The sequence below is a fragment of the Lactuca serriola genome, chromosome 8, assembly GCF_051521515.1.
Source record: "Lactuca serriola cultivar US96UC23 chromosome 8, Lser_US96UC23_V15, whole genome shotgun sequence".
Classification (NCBI taxonomy): Eukaryota; Viridiplantae; Streptophyta; class Magnoliopsida; order Asterales; family Asteraceae; genus Lactuca; species Lactuca serriola.
Window position 1 is genome coordinate 109,455,239 of NC_136415.1, and position 8,765 is coordinate 109,464,003.

The window sequence follows — 8,765 nt, forward strand, 5'->3', positions numbered from 1 at the left end:
AATTGTTTTAAGTATATATATATTGAGAGAGAGAAATCCAAGCGACGATTGCATGATGATTACTGATTGGACGCCAAGAAAAGCATGATATGACAATTGTAGCGGCTGACAGGTTGTCATCATGAGCTTAGGTGGCGGGAGAATTCGAACCGTTTAAAATTCCATGCGCCTTTTTATTTCCAAAATCTTATCCTAAAATGTTGCCTCAACAACCTTTATCTCCAACGTTTCAATATCCTCGATTTCTTGTAAAAGATAAGCTCATTTCGCTTTTAAGAAACAAACATCAATAGTGCATACAAAAGCGAATCTGCGAAACTGAAAAATGCCATATGTGTCATGAATCAGACTTTTTGAAAATCATAAAGATCTTTGTGCAAGAGTGTGCCAAAGATAAAGAAATAAAGCGAAGTATATTAGTAAGATTAAGGTGATGTTAATAGAGACACGAAACTAAATATCTCGGGCACGAATCTCTTCCTTCTAAGTCAAGAGAGACTAATAAGTGTCAGTGTGGTTTCCCGTTGAAGTACGATCATATTTTTATGAAGAAACAATGAAATGCATATTTTAAAGTTAGGCTGAAAGGGTGGTTAAATCTTCAATCAAACAACGATCTTGACATAAGTTTGTGTGTTGGATGAGGTACTCATGTGAACAGTGTAGTCATTTGAACGAGTAGGCGTGGAATGATTTTGGTGAGTGAGCGAAACTTTGAAATCTCGTAAAAAAATAAAACTGGATCTTATGGGTAGAAAAGTCTTAGTTTTAGAACAATTCATAAAGATCATGCAAAAAGAAAAAGAGATTTCATGGTACAATCCATAGATATAAAAGCTAGAACTGTTAATGATTCTCCGTCAATTCATTTAAGGGTGTTGAATGTTGGGTTTCACTTAGTTTGTGGTGAACAAAGCTAAGATCATGAACTCAGATGTTTCGTAACCATAAACCTTAGTGGTTTAGTTGAGAGTCTCAAGGGTTACATGTATGAGTATGAAGGCAAATGGAGAAAAGTGAAGGTGGCTCCAGAGAAGTAGATGTACCTATGCTACGAGTATGTGACCAAGCAGATAACTCTTAACTCAATATGAGAAGAGTAAGGTAGCTCGTGACTTATGTGAATGTAACAACCTGGTTGGGAAGAAACGAATGGTAGATTCGATTCATTAAGGCTTCACATGAAGTCTATTGAGGTTTAGGACAACATGCAGCAGCATGCTTCTAGGGATACCTAGTTAGTACAAAGATAAGGAAATTATACCTGCCCCATCATTCGTTTTTGCAATGTATCCTGAAATACTCACAAAAAAAATATTTAAATACGAAAAGAAAATATTTTTGTATTTTAATAATTTTTGAAAAAGAAAGAAACAAAACAAAGTAAAATGTTTTTGGATTTTAAATTTGAAAGATAAAAACATAAACAAATTAAATATTTTTGTATTTTTGAAAACTAAATAAAAAAAATGAGCATAATATACAAGAATAGACCATGAGAGTTCGCCTTAAAAAAAATTTAGACACAAAATGTAGCAAACGTTCATTTTAGTTTGTTTCCCGAAAAAATCAGAAACGATACAGAACGAGCGTTCGGTCTATTTCGCTTGTCAAAATATAAAAACAAAAGCGAACAAGTAACCCGAAAGCGAACGAGCTACAATGAAGGTGGTTTTGGAACTGATTCAACTTCCATCATTCCAAGACCTTGGAGTATTCTATTAAATGAAGCTTCCGGCAAGGCTTTCGTGAATTGTGTCCTCTACATGATCCTTGATAAAGTGATACCTCAGTGCTATGTGTTTCGTCTTAGAGTGTTGCACTGGGTTGTGACAGATGCGAATTGCGCTTTCAGAGTTATAGTAGAGTGGTATTCGCTTTATATTCAGGACATAATGACGCGGTTGACTTTGAACCCATATGACCTGAGAAGTACAATATGCAACAACAATGTACTCAGCTTTGGCTGTTGACAACGAAACAGATGTTTGCTTGTTAGACTGCCAACTAACTAATTTTCCATCAAGAAATTGGCATCCACCAGTTGTTCTTTTTCTGTCTAAGCCGCACCCATCAAGATCAGCATCCGAAAATGCTTGAACGAAGAAGCATGAGTTCGCAGGATAACATATGCCTAAACATGAAGTTCGTTTTAGGTATCTGAAAATATTCTTCACTGCCATCATGTGAGGTTCGCAAGGGTTTGCTTGGAACCTTGCACAATAACAAACGAAAAACATAATGTCCGGTCTGCTAGCTATTAGATACATTAAAGATCCTATCATCTGAAGATAAAGGGTCATATCCGCATTTGGTTTTTCCAGAGATGGTGTAAGTTTCGTTCCGAATGCCATTGGAACCTTCACTTTAGAGTCTCCCATCATGCCAAACTTAGAGATCAGAGTTTTTGTATATGCTTCCTGATTAATGAAAATACCTTCTAGATCCTGTCTTATATTTAATCCAAGGAAAAGGTTAATAGGACCCATTGAACTCATCTCAAACTTAGTTTCCATCAACTTTTGGAATTTAGATGTGAGATTGGGATTAGTAGACCCGAAGATGATGTCATCAACATAAATTTGGATGATCATTAAGTGGTCACCCTCTTTCTTTCGAAAGAAGGTTGAGCCAACCGAACCTTGTTTAAACTTATACATTTTAAGGAAGCGAGTAAGAGTTTCATACCAGGCTCTCGGAACTTGCTTCCGTCCGTAAATTGGCTTATCCAGCATGTAGCAGTGATTGGGATACTTCTCATTAACGAACCTAGGTGGTTTTTCAAAATATAATGTTTCTTCTAATTCATCGTTTAGAAACGCACATTTAACATTCATTTGAAACACTTCAAAGTTCTTATGAGTTGTGTATGCTAAGAATATCCGAACTGATTCCAACCTTGCAACAGGTGCAAATGTTTCTTCGTAGTCGATACCCTCTTCTTGGCAATAGCCATTGACAACGAGTCTCACCTTGTTCCTTACTACATTCCCTTCTTTATCCAACTTATTATGAAACACCAATTTTAAACCAACAACTGATGCTTCATGTGAAGTAGGTATTAGTCTCCAAACTTTTTTTCGTTCAAAATCATTGAGTTCGACTTGCATCGCTTGCACCCAATCAGAATGATCAAGAGTTGTGTTAACTATTTTGGGTTCTATCTTGGATAGAAACAAATTGAACATACAAAATTCCACTTTGGAGAATAAAGCAGTTCGTTTTGCTTTTATTTGAGATCTCGTAAGGACACCTGCAGAAGATTCACCAATGACTTGAGTTTTGGGGTGATCTCTGGTCCATTTGACTAGTGGAGGATAATTTGGATCATAAGAAGGGTCCAATTCAACATTTACTTCTTCAAACTCTGATTGAGCATCTGAATCATCATTCACATCCTTATTCTCCCCCTCGAATGACGAGTGAACTTCTTCATCAGGAATTGAAGTATCTCCGGCACCCTGTGAAGGAATGTTTGTTTCTTGCGGAGTTGGTTGATCCCCTTGAGGAGGTGTATTGGAATCAAAACTCTCCCCGTGGAATGGAGAAATCGTGTCTTAAGGCACGTTCGAGGTTGGTGGCTGATTATCCATGATTTTCGTGGCTTCATCAATTATCTTCTTCAGTTCATTTTCTTTGTTATCGGCTGCATGCGCTTCAGATGTGATGGCCTTCTCAGGTTCGTCAAATAGAAGTATGAATTCTTCATAAAGGTTAGCTAAGGGAACAGTCACTTGATTCGTTTGAAGAAAGATCTCTTTTGCTTGATTATCATTCGATCGAGTTTTCTTTAAGTAATTGTCATCGAATGAGACATAATAGGTTTCTTCAATCCTTTTGGATCGTTTGTTTAGAACCCTATATGCTTTCGACGTCAGCGAATATCCTAGAAAAAAAAATCCTTCGTCAACCTTCTCATCAAACTTGTTTCGTTGTTCATTTGAATTGAAAATGAAACACCTAGAACCGAAAACATGAAAAAACTGGATGTTAGGTTTTCGTTTATTGGTGATTTCATAGGGAGTGAAAGAAAATCTTTTATTAAGAAGCGATATGTTTTGAGTAAATCAGGCAGTGGCAATAACATCAGCCTAAAAGTAAAGAGGCAGTGATGCAAACGAAAGCATAGTCCTTGCTGCTTCACACAACGAATGGTTTCGTCTTTCAATAATCCCGTTTTGTTGTGGAGTATAGGAAGCAGAAAAATTATAAGATACTCCCTTATTAGTGAAGAATTTATCGAACTCATGGTTCTTAAACTCCAGACCATTGTTGCTTCGAACCTTGTGAACCACCTTTCGCAGTTGTAACTCAATTTTCTTGATGAAGTTTTTGAGCCTTGGAGTCGCTTCAGATTTCTGCTTCAGAAAGAACACCCAAGTGAAACGAGAAAAATCATCTACAATAACGAGAATGTATTTGTTACCACCAATACTTTCGATTGCAGATGGGCCACAAAGATTAACGTGGAGTAGTTCGAGTGGCTCAATGACCTTCGTGTTCACTATTGTAGGATGAATTTTCTACTTTGCTTTCCCATTTCACATGCTGCACAAAGATGATCTTTGTCATATTTCAAGAGAGGAAGACCACGCACATGATTACCAAGAACTAGCTTGTTGATATCTTTGAAGTTGAGGTGCAAAAGCCTCCTATGCCACAGCCAACTATTGTCTATTGCAGCCTTAATGAGCAGAAAAATAAAAGGTTTCCCTCGTATCATGTTGATATCCAACGAATACATATCGCCTTTTTCATTTCGATTTAAGCAGCACTGATTTTGTCTTATTTTCGATAATTTCGGATCCTTCATCATCAAACGAGACCTTTAGACCTGTATCCACTACTAACAGCGAAAGACTTATTAAGTTGTGTTGCAGTCCCTCAACATATGCGACTTTGCGAATCGAGAATTCACCGTTCGTTATCATGCCATATCCTTTGATTTCTCCAATTGCATTTTTGCCAAACCTCATGAGACCACCATCCTTTAGTGCTATATATATTCTCTCAGCTCCTCCTTTCTTCTCGTCATGTGACGTGAACATCCACTATCGATATACCATTCAGTGTCAAACTGTTTGTCACGAATTACCTGCAAGAATTAAGCAGATTTAAGAACCCAAAGGTGTTTGGGTCCTCGTGAGCCTTTTACAGAAACTAGATAAGCAATCGAGAGATCAATCATGCAGGTTCGTTTTATTAAAGTTGTTTGATCTTTCTTCTTTATTGTGAAAACCTTGACGAATTCTCTCTTATTAGCTTGATTCTTGACAAATTCTCTCTTAACTCTCTTAGGGTTAGCAGTCGATTTCTTAGTTTGAGCTTTAGAATTCAATACTAATTTTCCCTTTCCCTTGATATCATTTGGTGATGCATTATAGGGATGAGTTTTTGGTTTCATAGTGTGCTTCTTTTGAAAATAGGGTTTTGGAATGAAGTTCGCTTTTGAGTTGCAAGTATGACAACGAGAGCACTGACTAGGATTTGCCTTAGAACGAGCTTTCGTGCTTTGATTGAAAGGCTTTTCCCTATGAACATAGTTGGAATTTTGGGATTGCCAAAATTTCTTCCATTCGCTAAAATTGTTCTAGTATCTTCGATTCCTTAATCGTTTTTGCTTAGCGAGTTGTTCAACAGACTTGTGAATATTCACTTGTGGCTTCATTTTCTTGGCATGGGTTTCGTCCTTCACTGGATGAGGATTGGTTTCGTTTTGAATTTCCTTGTTACCACTTGGGCTACCCTTCTCGAATTTTGAATGATTATTCAGTGGTTTTGACACATATTTACCTTTAACTCTCCAAGAGGTTCTTTCGGATAGACCCTTCGTTTCGTCTGCATTATCAATTGGTGCGGACCAAAAGAATTCCTCACAACCATCTTTTTTGTCTTCATTAACGATGGACGCTAGTTCGATAGTTTGATTTTTGTCTAGTCCTCTAGTGGCAAAACACTTGATTTGGTACAGTTTGGACCTTTGGAAAAACAGTTGCTTTCGCTTTAAGTGTTTTTGGTTTATTTTGAGAAATACGCGTGAATTCAACTGAATTTTCAGGAATCAAATCTTTTACAGGTTGAGGTTCGTTTTTAACAAACTCTGAGCAATCCACTTCGTCCTCCACTGAAATTTCGCTCATATCACTGTCCTCATCGAATTCAGAGGTACTTTCAATATTTATTTTATTTTCTGAACTCAATTTGGCATTCAATGAGTTGAATTTCAGACCAGTATCAGATTTGATTTGCTTCTTATCTTTTTCATCCAAAAGTTGTTTCAACATTTTTTTTGGTCTTTGGGCTTAATGTAAGATTCAATTCGTTCTAGTCCAAGCCTGTATGCATCAGAAGTTTCTTATGACGAAACTATGGATTCACAATTGTAACAGTCGACGTCTATTTCATCTTCCTTTAATTCTAGAAACAGTAAGATCATTTTATGAATTTTCTCACCAATTCCGCAATCAAGGTGAAACTGAGTAATGTTAAAGTAAAGCCTTTTAGCAATAAAAAAAATGTTACGTTGTTTTAAAAGCTTCAAATTGTCATGTTGCAAGTAAATTAATTGATCCCTAGACTTAGATGACTCTGACTCAATCTTCTCAATCCACATTCGCCTGTCATCACTTTTTGATGAAACCCTGCATAATTGATCGATTAGGTTAGAGTTTGTTAACCGTGTTCGTTTCAAACTATCACTAATGCTTGAAAAAGTGAACTTTAGTTCATTTAATCCGGTTTCATATTTAGAAACAAGTATGTGTAGAGATTCAAGAATGAAATTTACCTTGTTAATCAGTTGTTCGCATTCGTTGATCTGCTCTGGAACCGACCGTGCAACGAAACAAATGTCATCTCCTCTTCTACTTCCACTAGCACTCGTTTGTGATCCCTCATTTGTCACCATCAAACACTTTCCTGCAAACTTAGAACTTTCTTCCTTCACAACGAATCCCCTTCCATGTGTGGGCTTGCGAACTTCATCATCCTCTGAATCTGTTGACCAGACTTCGACTCCTCCAAACTCATCTTCTGCAACATTTTCCTGCACAATCAAAGCAGGCATAGATTTATCAATAGTTTTCTTCTTTTTGATCTCCTCTAACTTTTGCATGTGGTACGCCTCATCATCTTCTCCTTCTATTCTCTCATTTAACTTCCTCAGCATGCAATCATTGGCCAAATGGTTTTTGCCATGACAATAATTACAATCATAGCCAGAGTCACCAACGACCTTTTTCTCCTTTTTCTCATCTTCCTTTTGAGAAGCGCTTTTACTTTCTTCCTTCACCTTTTCAGAGCTATAACTTCCTTGCCAATTTCTATTCTTGTTCAATGGAAATTTCTTTCTTGTGAATCACTTGGGATTCGAAACCATCAAGGCATACTCCTAATTAGTGAAATCACATTCAGAGTGATCGGATTCAAATCCATCCTCTGCAACTGTCTTACCTTTTTCAACAAGAGCTAGAGACCCCATCCTTGAAACAACCTTCGCTTCCTTTGACACTTCATTTTCATGAACTTTACGAATACCAACCAGTTTAGCCAAAGTATAAGTCTTAAACTGCTTGTGCGCCTTAATTGTAGAGACAACTGCCATCCATTCAGAACTAAGTCTGTTCATAAATGTAACTTTTTTCTCGATTGCTTCTCTTCCAATGCCGTGTTTGGTAATCCTACTGAGAAGATGATTGTAGCGATTGAAGGTCTAACTCAGATTTTCTTCTGGCTTTTGTGTGAAAGCCCCAAACTCCAAAAGCAGGAGTATTTGATTTGAATGCTCAAGGTCTACGTCTGTGGAGTAAAGTTCCTTGAGCCTGTCCCATATATCTTTCATAGTATCAAATGAACTAACCAAGAGAAACGTGTCTGCCTGCAAAGCAAATCTGATGATCCTCATAGCTTTAACATTGCTAATAAGTTTCTCTTTCTCATCTTAGGGCACGTCTTTGACGTCGAGAAGCAATTGGTTGTATTCTTTTTGAGTTTTGATTTTCCTTTTGGTCTCTGTGTGAACAAATGGACTTAGAGTAATGGCTTCCCATATCAGATAACCATTGTCGTCTGAACCTAGAACATAATCTTCAAAATGGAGCGCCCAAACTTAATACCCGTGAGGGAAGAGTATTGGAATCCTTGTTGTTGATCCAATACTGCTTGAGATATTCAAGGAGTTAATGCTTGAGTCGTCATGTTGCATGTTAACAAGATCTTTGTAACTTGTTACGAATCAAATGTGCAAACTAAACAAATAAAAGGGTTATATCAAGATCATAATAAGTCGTCAGAAAACCAACAAAGACAACTAACCAAGATCCTATATCAACGGAAACCCTAGTAGCTCAACAAATAGAAGAGATGCGTATAGATTACACAATCTCCTGCTATAATACCAATTGTTAGGATTAAAATCCTAGATGATCGATTAGATTCAACAGGTAAGTAAAGAACACAAAGATGATTAAACAGATGTTGAATGATTAAAAGTCACGCCCCATATGAACTCAATGAAGAATTTCAACGGCATAGGCATGCTAGGGTTTTACAAAAATATCTATCTCAAAAACGTTAACTATCTATGGTGCATGCATGCACTATTAATACTCAAACCCTAATAAATGTGACGGCTTGGACAGGCCCAATATCGTATAAAAAATGGACTAACTATACAAGCCCAATGACGCAAAACATAACACCTTACAAAAGGGAATGGTCTGGCTTGATCGCAGCGCATCCACCCATGTTTCCGCAACTTCATGATT